Source organism: Bombus fervidus, chromosome 6 (assembly GCF_041682495.2).
Source record: "Bombus fervidus isolate BK054 chromosome 6, iyBomFerv1, whole genome shotgun sequence".
Classification (NCBI taxonomy): Eukaryota; Metazoa; Arthropoda; class Insecta; order Hymenoptera; family Apidae; genus Bombus; species Bombus fervidus.
Genome location: NC_091522.1, coordinates 8500177 through 8512194, shown reverse-complemented (window position 1 = coordinate 8512194; position 12018 = coordinate 8500177). Strand labels below are relative to the sequence as shown.

Below are 12018 nucleotides of genomic sequence, written 5' to 3'. Positions count from 1 at the left end.
ATCAATACCAATGGTGTACATCAAGTAAACAGAATGCAATACATATAAGTACCAAGATAACAGTACTTGGGCCGTATTGGTGACCTACAGAAATATTTTTCGCGTTTATCAGGTTCATTGCTATTCACGATAGAAAAAAGAATCAGAGTTCCGTGAAAGATCGAGAATGATGGGAGACGACAATTCGCGCTCTCGTTTTTCCAGTGCTCTACAGCTTATGGCCTATGGTAAATCTCACGATCAAGAACGAAAGAAAAAAGATAACGGCAATAGCCTTCGTGCCAGACAGTATAGTGTTTCGCGACTTCGTGGTCACGCGACACCCCTCGAACCACGAAAGCAGCGTGGTGTCGGATAAGCATTAGGCCGGCGGCGCATGCTTGATCGGACGCGTTCGTGCACGTCCGTGTTGATTCGACTTCATTCGTCCTTCTCCGTCCGAGTTCGCGCTTTTACGCTGCCGGGGAACGACCGAACGACTCTCTCCAGCGCGCTGAATCACAGTCTGGGTCAGTTCGCCGAATGATCGTCGCTCCATGAGGGAGGACGCGTGCGCGTGTGCCCTTCTGTGATCACATGAGTGGAGAGCTGTTCGATACGATTTTGTGACTTAGGGAATCAGTGTGTCAAATTAGTGCTAGTGTGTCGACCAACGGAGAGATACAAACCGGATAGTGGTGAAAAAGATAATGTTTAAGTGTGTCGCCGAAAAGGCCGTCGAGGTTGCACGGAGTAAGACGAAACCCACCGAGAACAAGAACGCGTGACAGGTAAAACATAACCTCAATTTTGTTGGGGATAAAAACTGAGTGGGAGGGTGGGCTTTTTTTGTATACCTCGCAAATATACGTAATTCCCTATTCTTTGTATATTTGCTAGGATTTTTCGTCGAAATCTTCTTTCTTGTGGTGGCTCGTTTTCGTTCGTGCTGATTATTCGAGCGTCTGATAGGCTCGTTCTTTAGAACGTCGGGTGGCGTAAACGAGCCATGCAACGATACGTTACCCTCAACGATTTAAAAACGGTGCTATACGAAATTACATACTTTCGATTGCACGCGTGAGCTATTTTATAGCTTGCGAGGGGAGAAACGTTGGAAAGTTGCTGCGATGGATCGCAGTAATATCGCCGATAGTCATTGAAAGGTTGATTTTTTTTTCATTCGGTTTTTGAATGGCCGAGGCCTCACGTGACCTTCTTATTGCGCGTTTATCCTTGTCGCGATGTGGCGCTTCCGTTTGCCTTGGCAGGAATGTTTGAGCGTTTATCATTGTGCATGAGTGTGTTTCTCGTTCGTTCACCACGCCTTGAAATTTTCGCCCTTTGATTTCGCGCGGATAATCGAAAATTATCACTGTGCGCGACACTCCATAATTCCGTGCTAGTCTATTTTTTCAAGTGTGAGTGACTTTCATTGTATCTTCAGATTTAAAGGTGTATCACGTTTTTTTTTTTTCTTGATTTCAAACGTCGATTGCAGAGATTATTTACTTTGAGTAATCACGAAACACACAATTATTTATTATTATATTTTAAACTTTGGTGAAATATCTGATGATATTTTTTGTTCGTCATTTTTTAGTTTCTAGCAAATGTGCGGCGTAAGTTTCTTATTTAATTTATTTTTTTATTTGATCCAGAATTCAGTGAGAGATAATTCTGAGAAAATGATAAGCGTATGTCTAGCTGCGTTCTACGAATTTCGTTATCTGTCATGATTTATGTCTTATCCATGAATTATACCGAATGCCAATTACATTACTCGAAACGTTTTTAACACTTGTATATTAACCAATTTGCAAAAGATTACTAGTGCGTATTATTAATGAACAATTTTTTCATTTATTCCGAAATTTTTTATTTCGTTATTTTTCAATAAAACGCTTATGGGTTTATTTTTCACTTAGGTAGGTGCTTCTAGAAAATAATTATAAGTTAACTTTACAAAGTATCTTCTAATTGGAAGCAAAAATTGTGTTAAAAAATATACGGAAGGTTTTTAATATCATCGATAAAAAATTTAGCATAAAGATAATAATACTCGCGTTTGGAGAAGTAAACCTGTAATTAGCGCAGATATAAATTGAATATTCGGTGTTACAAAAGAGCAGTTTTCGAGTTTGTGATTGCGGGTGAAACTACGAGACGGAATCGTTTGTATGCGAGAATTACGACGATAATCCGTGGACAACGATCGATGTGTTCGCTGTTTCTCTTCTGTCACGGTTTCAGACGGTTTATCCGTGTTCTCTCGTGAACCCGTCTATCAAGGAGCTTAAGAAATTAGCATAAATATTCGTAGTTGCCTCCATGCATCTATCATACTTACGCTGGTGTATTCCAGGCGCGTGCAAATTGAAAACTAACAGATCTTATGATACTGAAAGAGAGGAGATTAACTTGAGATAATAGCTGTGATATAATCCCATAGATATCGGAATTGATATAAGACTAATTCGAAAACGGTGTCACCGGGTTAACACTGGCTGGCCTGTTCCACATCGTCGAATTAAAGAACTCGCAACCTTTAAGAAGTGCGTGTAAGAAGATAGCTTTGGTCACGCGAAACAGCGGTTAATAATGGAAAATACGAGAATTTTAGTTGGAAGTTTGAATTTAGATTCGCAAGTTCGAATCTCGATTATTAAATTTGTACGTAAAGTTGAAGATTCGAGATTGCGTTTGAAAATTTGACCAGATATTAAATTTCGACCAGATATTAAAAATGTGATGTCACGTTTGAAACTTCAAATTTGATTATAAAGAACTGAATTTTCGTTAGGGAAGTTTGAATTTGAATTTAAACGTCTGAATCTAAATATGGAAATACGAATTTGAATTTGAACGTCTGAATCTGAATACGAAACGATGAATTTGAATCGAAAGATCTTGATAGAAAAATTCCATTTTCAATTTCAAATTTCCGAAACTGTTTTCAAAGATATCAAAATATGATTTGTCATTGGCATACGTGGTGTTGTTATCTGTTTTGCGATATCGTATCATAGTTACATCGGGCAAAATTTTTCTTACTTACAAGGTCAAACGTAGGAAAAAATGTTTCTCGATGTGTCTCTAAGCAACAAAAGAATTGTCGCTTTGTTATATTTGACACATTGCCATTGGTAGTTGAGAGACTCATGAATAACTGTTGACTGAATCGTTGCTAATACGTCAGGTGATAAAATGTTTCTTAAAATAAACTGCATGAGTCAGCTGGAGCAAAGTACAGTATTATTTGCGTCGTTGATCATACATTTTCGATATGTACCATCGCTTAATCTTTTCAATAAAACCACACGCATAGTACACTTCGTTAGTTATTTTTCTTTCATTAGAAGTTTCCTTTTACACTTCAAATTTTCCCTATTAATTCACCATTAACCTCGTACAATATTCTTTTTACACGAACTTAATACTTAGCAACCGTAAACTTATAGTTCGTAGTGTACGCGAGTACATGTCGAGAGAAAATTCATCGTGACGGTTGGTACTAAACGAAGAGGCACGTAGCAACTATGAATGGTTGGCAGGGTGAGCCGAAAGTATGAATGGGCTAATCAATTTCCAGGCACAATCGTGGCATAACGCGTGTCCCTAGTAACCATGTCCGCCGATACTGCGTACGTGTAGGTGTATATAAATTTTCAATTGCAAGTGACGAGTAAGCGATCGCCAACAATACAGAACGTTGAACGATATGATGTCGACCAGCGCCGGCAGCGTTTGTAAATGGAGAAATATCGGCCTGTTTGCCTCGATAATCGAAACTTTGTCGTGAAAGCTATCGGATTCATTGTCACGACGTAAAGTTACAACGAATTTCTATTCTTTTCAGCATCGTCGCAGATTTTCTTCAAACAAAGAGAGATGAAACCGTGACACGGATTAATTTAAAAACGTAAATACCGTTCTTTGTTCTTTGACGTTTTCATGTTAAACGTTTTCACGTATAACTACGCTATCGTTTAAAAGTACCTAGACACTTGTTTATTCTTCACGAGATGTATTTTTAATTGGAACGTTACGGGTAAATTAAAGCGCTATGGTTTTCTTCTCTGTAATAATCAAATATTGTTTGTAATATTAGATCGTATAATATTAGGTTTTTAGTCTTGTCATTTCACAAAAAGGTAGAAAATATGAACGATCGATTCATTGTTATTTCATCGTTGTGATTAATGATGACTAAAGTATGCTGATACTTAGGAACGGTAGGTGTATGTAGAACGAAGACGAACACGATGTACGCAGTCGAATGAATTTCGCGTAAACTGCCGCGTGGATGATTATTGTGCGAATGATTCAGTGACTAGTCACTCGTGCAAGGTCTCAGTTCATTTCTTCCACAGGCTGCGTTTGCATAGTCCGTTGCATGTGTATAACCATGTGCACTGGTATGCGTGACTGCTGACTTGATTTTTGTTGCGAATGTTGTCATTTTCGACTGACACACGTATTTCTATGGTTACTGAAATTTCTCAAAATCCAAAGGAAACTTAATAAGAGGAAACATAATCGTAAAACGACACATGTAATTTCCCCTTTCGATTTTATGCTGAAGATTTATTCGAAACATTAAAAGTCGTTTCTCGATCGAAACGAAAGCGAGATTGAGAAAGTAAAATCCAAGAATCGCAGCTATGCTTTAGTATTATAATTAGACTGTGGATATTTATGCTAATTCATATCCTTAAGAATATAATTAAGAAATTGGAATCTCGCTTGGAAATAGTTTTACTTATCAAATATTATAGAAAGCTCTGTATTTTGGCTATTTATGTATTTTTGTCATATTACGTGCATTCGGTAGAATTTTGTATTTTCAAATTTTCTACAAACGCACACAAATCCGTAGTTTTATTTCGAAATTCTTCAAGCTTTAGGTAGTCCCTATTTCTTCGCTAAAAGATCGTTTATACACAATTAGAAAGAGCGATCGAATTAATTCGAGTCACGCGACAAGGCTACTTTGCAATCGGCAGGAACAATTTGCCTTAAAGTGATAAATACGGAATGCGTTAGGATCGTCTCGATCACCAGCAGCAACGTGGAAGAAGACAGTGAACATCGATGCTATTTATTTGCCCGTTTCCTCATTGCAATCGGTTTTCCGATAAGCCGTGCCCTCTATTCCACATAATTTACAGTAATTTGAATACAAAACGTTAATCCATTTTTAATGGAGTGTGCCCTTAATAGCCGCTAGGGATTTTAATAGTTGCGTTAATTGTTCCACTATTTTAGTTGAATCAGCCGACTGGACGCGAGGAAATCGAATAAACTGACCGCCGTTATTTCAACCGTTTGCAAACCTGTACCATGCAATAAATTACTATCGTTTCTTTTTTCTATCCGGCCGTATTTCTCCATCGAATTTCGGCAATTAACCATCTATCTAGGATTTAATTATTTTTAGTCTTTAATTACCAGTTTTAATGCTTCTATCGAAATTATCTAATATGATGGTTAATATAATATATAATGAAAATTTAAAAAAAGAAAAGAAAAAGAAGAAATTGGGATTAATCGCATCACAGCCTTCAATTTTAATAAATTTATTGTCGCTGTTGTATGTATCGCGTGGATGCAATTATATCAAACCGTTGTTTTTTATATAATCGTATTTTTCTGGTGTTATAACATTTCTTCGTTTCAAGGAATTTTATTATATTTTAATTTATCGTTTGAATTATGCAGGGAGATTTTCTTAAAATATCACGAGTCTTCGTTTCTTGGAATAAAACCGAGGTGGAGATATTTCAATTTCAGATATTTCTATATAGATAATTAATCATAGAATTTACTATTATTTATGTAATATTGGTACATTCGTTGAACATTGATCGTGTAGTCGTGTAATGAAATTTTATTCAGTTGAACAAAAATTTTATCTGTCTGGCTCCTGTAAGTCTCATATACAAACGTATGTATGTTACAACCCAGTAACAAAGGAATAGCGATAAATTTATAGGTTCGTGTCACTGGGTATCGCTTCATATTTCCAATGATACGCACGTTTGCCTATTGGACGAGGACGGCATTCCAAAAGGATGGGAACGTGAAACGGACAATACGCGGCTATTTTTCGATGTTTCACGCGACAGGTTGACGCGCGACTCTTCTCTAATAATAGCTGGCCGATGACGACAAACGCGAAATCACGACAAACTTTCAGTTACGTCCAAGTCCCCCGCAGTGGATGACTTAACGCGACGTTCGCTTTCCTTCGCGTTCGACACAGACTGGTTTCGCAATGGTCTCTATTCGACACGGGAGGAAAGAAACGGAGTTCCGCGACTGGGTTTTATCTGGGACACAAAGCAACTAGAATGGACCCTGAAGCGTGTGGTAGTTAGACAAATATTTGTCAGGTGACGCGGTGAAATGAATTTGGCCAGGAATCCGTGGAATGTCTATTACAGAAATGTCTTTTACAAATCGCAGGCAATTGTCTGTTTCAGAATCTATTCAAGAAATAATGCGTATTGTGCGTTGTAATTACGGAGGAATATGCTGGCATATATAAATGTTACAGCGAATAATTTTTATTAATAAAATCAAGATGCCGCAACGATTACGATTCATTGCTTCTACGTATACTGTTGTGCATGTTGTTTTTTTTTTATTAATTCTTAAAAGCTCCATGATCGAAGAAAATCGAGTTTACGGTTGAAATTGCACCGTGGTATATTTTTTCTTTTATTTTGAAATCAATAAGTTTTAGAAATTCTGTGTTTTCTACAGAGAGTAATTTTTATTAATAAAATCAAGATGCCGCAACGATTACGATTCATTGCTTCTATATATACTGTTGTGCATGTTTTTTTTTTATTAATTCTTAAAAGCTCTATGATCGAAGAAAATCGAGTTTGCGTTTGAAATTGCACCGTGGTATATTTTCTCTTTTATTTTGAAATCAATAAGTTTTAGAAATTCTGTGTTTTCTACAGCGAGTAATTTTTATTAATAAAATCAAGATGCCGCAACGATTACGATTCATTGTTTCTATGTATACTGTTGTGCATGTTTTTTTTTTTTTTTTTATTAATTCTTAAAAGCTCCATGATCGAAGAAAATCGAGGTTACGATTGAAATTGCACCGTGGTATATTTTTTCTTTTATTTTGAAATCAATAAGCTTTAGAAATTCTATGTTTCCATCATTGGAAAAATATAATGCAACGTGGTCTAACAATTAACCTGCTTCCATAATTAGCGTTTTCATCCTGACCTATTTGTCCTCGAGGTAATAACAGCACGAGTTCTTCCGCTTAGTCACTGAATTCTCATCGCATTCGTTTCCTCTCGATGAATATTCACAATGGTGACAATATCGCGTTGTTTCTCTCGTGAAACGTTTATTACAAATTCGAGAAAGTTCCGAGTCGGATCGTGTACTGTTCGAATCTCTAAAACCAATGTATTTTTTTTTCTTTTTTTTCATATATATCGCAACTTTTTTGCTTTTTATTAATTATTTTTTAGATTAGTTTTTTTAGTTATTAACCTGATGCTTACGAAACCATCGTCGTCCGTACTGAACGAAAGACTGCGAGAGGAAATCTTCGATACTTGGCAGAGTTGTTTCCAACCTTTTTTACGGTTCCTCAGCCGCGCCTATGACACGATGAATAATTCATCTTTTCACCGAGCCGGATAATGAGGCATCCTTAACTCCATTCATTAACTTCTCCGCTATTTAACCGCCGTGACGAAGCGCGAACAACGAATTAATAATATTTCAAGATCATTGGTTGTCCCTATATTTCCCGGCAATTAGTAGCGTCGCTCGAGTTCTTTTTTTCTCTCAGGTTGAAAATGGAGTGCCAGAAGCCATTAATCTTCGACCAAAGGGTACACGCCACAAGTGGTTGAAGCGCGATAATTTTGCAACTTGGAATCAATTCTTACAATATCAATAAGTTGGAATTGAAAAAAATATATTCACGGATTGTAAATATTAAATCTCAAAGGACAATAAGCAAACGCCAAACATGACCAAGCTAAATTTCAAATAAATATAAATTAGGAAATTAATACAAATCTCTTGATATGAAACTTTTTTAAAATTAATAAATATTCATATATAATATATATACACTACGATGCGCATTCATCTGATGTATTAGGTTGTCCGAAAAGTTTCTTTCGTTTTATAAGGAAATAATAGACGCACAATGTTTTTTGTTTTATATTAACTTATTGAATTATGCACGAATATAATAATAGAAATAGAACGAAATGGATTGTTGAAAATAACAACGTGAGTTCGTGCTCGCTATCCATATGCAGGTGCGCTAGTTACAATAAATAACTAGAAGATAATTCTAGATATAATCGATAGGTTTAAGATGTTCTTTTGTTTTTATCCCTAGTCTATGTAAGAAAGTGTAATATAGGCTTTTCGGCTCAGAACGGTGTGATAGATTTATCCAAAGAATAAAATAATAGCTATTATGGTCCTACCTCTAAATACAGAAATAACAACATGGATCATACCTAATTCAATAAAATAATATGAAACAGAAATTGTTGTTCATCTATTATCACCTTATGAAACGAAAGAAACTTCGAACAACCTAATAATATAATACAACGCAAAATACTACGTCATAAACGACAAATAAATAATATTTATCGAAAGTGTTATCGAAATTCTTTCTCTAAATTCTCCGACAGTTGGGCCTTTTGTTCTCTGCAGTATACAATTCGGACTAGTCAAATTACCGAAATCCAATTTCTACTTCTAAAGATTCGTCTCGTCATTCGCCTTCTCCGCTGTTCCTCGCTGCTGAGTTCTAGTACCTGGAAAAATCTCGCGGATAGAAGCTAAGCGGTGCGTAGTTGTTGGCTTGGGTCTCACCGGCTCGAGTTCCACAAACTTTTTCGAGGATCGTTTTCACCGGTCACACAGAGACACGTTTCCCCCCTTTGTCTTCTTTGTAATCGAGGCGCGCAGCTTGCCAGGAACACGTCGAATGGAAGTGCGAAGTCAAATTAGCTTTCGCCGAGGGCGAACGTCTTTGCACCATCCCTCCGGTCGCCCCTGCCATCTGTTTTGGATCTCTTTCCTGTCATTACGAGGCTCTTTGTCTTTCTTCTTGGAACTCGTTTCGGGGCCCCATTGGCTTTCAACGCCGGCACGATTCATCGGGACGAGACCTGCTCCAAACGATCGTGGTTCATGACGTTTTGTTCTCCACCTTCTCCGCCGATGCTTGCGCCCAAGTTCGCCTTCGGAGTTCCACTTTCGTGCGAAACACAGCGCCTCCTGTTTTCCTCCCGTTTCGATGCAACTTACAATGAAAATTTTGATCGGATAACACGCGCATAAAGTTGGAAGAGAGAGATCTCGAAGCGTCTGTTCGTCAAGTCGAGTGATCTTGGCACGTTGTGGCTATTTTTTATCTCGATATTTTTCTTCTTTTTTATTATTTAATAATAATAATTTATTTAATAAAAATAATTTTCTAAGGGAAATTAGAAGACCCGAGCGAATTCTAATAGGAAAGATTATTAATAATTATTGGAAGAAATGCTCTGGATTTGTTGTAATACGAATATCGCGTGAGAAGTCACAGTTTTCGTTTTTGATACAGCAGCGCCTTTAAAGTACGATGTAACGTGGATCACAGACAAATGTCATATTTATAATTTTATGTATCATATAAGTCGTAAAATCAAAGAAGCGGGAAACTATATATATATATATATATATATATATATATATATATATATATCGCAATTACTGCAACGGAAACCTAAGATATTTGAAAGAAGTAAAAAAACTTGAGCTTCGTTGAAGTAGTATATGGTTGAAATATGATATTTTTGATAGTGTGTCAATCGGTTATCGTCAATGCAATATGAAAAGTCGATACCATTGGCATATTCTATATCATGCTTTTATTATCGATATTAATTTATGGAAAATTCAAATTATGTTACAATAATGTTACAATTCAATATATTGAACAGAGCTTGGTACTAGTGAATTATTAGTATTCTGTGAACGAGTTGTGTTAAGATTAAAAGATTTATAGGATATATTAATTTATTAATTAATTTATATATTAATTTATGATGTAGTGTATTATATTTCTAACTAAAAAAAAAAATGTAATTTTGGTAGCTTTGTATTTTCAATAATATAGAGCGCACGAGCGAATAATTTCGTTATTGAAAATGTACATTTACAGAATCATCAATCGCGCTTATATAATCGTAACGATCGTTCAATATTTAATTAAAAATATAATTCCGAGTAATTTCGTATATTTGTATGTAATTTCGTAAAACTAAATATAGGAAGATAAAAGATAATTTTATAATTATACGAAATAACAACAATAGCACGCAATTTCTATTTTCTAATTAAAAGCTAAAATCTTGATACTAATATTTTATCGTCGTTATCTACGTCAAGCTTAATGACGCAACGCACATAATTCCACTAATTAAAATACAAGTATCAGATATCACATATTAAAAAATGCAAATTCTTAATAACTTTGCATCGCTCATCTGCATCGAGCATAAATAGCGTTGCACTCGTGTACCTTCACATGGTATACTTTGGTCTCGAGGTCTTGACAAACACTTGCAACTTTTTACGTTCGCTTTTCGCTTTACTGTCTTCTGATCGTCGATACGGATCAACCGTAGAGATCGAACAAAAAGATCGACTACAAATGCGATGCATTATCGTATGGATCGACCAGCGTAATTACGTAATATTCTCAATAGCGTACCGTTATGCACACCAATGATGAACATATGTACGTTGGAATGTATTAATCCTGAAAAAGGTGCGTCATTCCGGTGCTAACGATTCACAGGAATAACTTCTTTTCGAAGTTAACCGTTTGAGTCGCAAGCAGCGCGATCGCGCTGTTTAGATTTTGTGTCGAAAAGACACCCAGTACATTTGAACGCTACCGACAACTGACAGTATTTTGTATTTCATTCTTATCTTCTCGATAATGTTTATTGAACAAAGCTTAAAATATTTATAAACTAATAGTACGCATATATAGTAATATAGATGTATGTCATAAAAATAACAAATATGACGAGCGCCATCGCGCTGTTCGAGATTTTTCGACCCTTTTTTTCAAAGGCCCCTGCGATTCAAACAGTTAACACTACCGACCGCTAGCGGTTCAACACCATACGCACGTCCGACCGGCAGCTCGGGCGCAGATTCTCTCTGGCACCGGCTCTGTTTCGGTTTAGACTCTTTAATACCATTCTTTTCGTTCATCGCGAACGGTGAGTTTTTCAAATTGGTATAAAATTGTAAGAGCTTACAAAGCAATGCAACTGACGCAACTGAGCAAGGTACCTTAGTATTAAATAATAAATTACTGCTCAAATAATGAGAAAGATTGTCGGCGACAAAAAGCCGATTAATAGGCTATCGGTCGGTAAAGTGTCAACACTTTGACTGCTACGTCGAAATCACATGTTTCGCTCAGGACACCACAAGAGTATTTTTATTATTCAAAGCATATAATGGCAAAATAATAATACATTGATGATGTACGATAACATTCTTCCCCAATGGACCGTTTATTTTATTGGTGGTCATTGGTGACAACCGTGGCGCCCTGGTAACAGTTGATAGCGACATATTATAACAAGGTTTCGTTTATTTCAACAAATCATTCATATTCGTTATTTCGTCATAAGCAGAACGTCCAGAATATATCGTTGAAACGTGTAGAAGATATTAGTAAACGGTATTTGCTCATTCTATGTATAATAGTAAGGTGGAGAGACAAGCGTGACATTTTTATGATTTCGACGAAACATTCGGCTGAAATGATAGAAGTCCGCAAAAAAAATTACGTTTGTGATAAACCAATGTTTGTGGTAGATTACAACAGAGAAAAGTGTGCTGTAGATTTACCAGATCAAATGATAGCATGTTCCACACCACATAGAAGAACCTTCAAGTGATATATGAAATTATCCTTAGAGTTATTGTTAAATACATCAATTTCAAACGCGATGA

The 12018-nt window shown here is 36.2% G+C and overlaps 2 protein-coding genes across 6 annotated transcripts in view; one reads left to right on the top strand and one right to left on the bottom strand.

The window, feature by feature from the left end:
• The window catches only part of Plexa (plexin A), a 427193-nt gene that overhangs the window by 66450 nt on the left and 348725 nt on the right, over positions 1-12018 (top strand). For 2 of the 5 annotated variants that reach the window (XM_072004833.1, XM_072004838.1), the window contains exon 1: positions 486-770. The exons of the other annotated variants lie outside the window; for them this stretch is intronic. The gene's annotated coding sequence lies outside the window, so the exon portion shown is untranslated. Of the gene's footprint in view, positions 1-485; positions 771-12018 lie in introns of those variants that run through there. 5 annotated transcript variants of the gene reach the window in all.
• The window catches only part of Abl (tyrosine-protein kinase Abl), a 223155-nt gene that overhangs the window by 126081 nt on the left and 85056 nt on the right, over positions 1-12018 (bottom strand). The window lies entirely within an intron of this gene.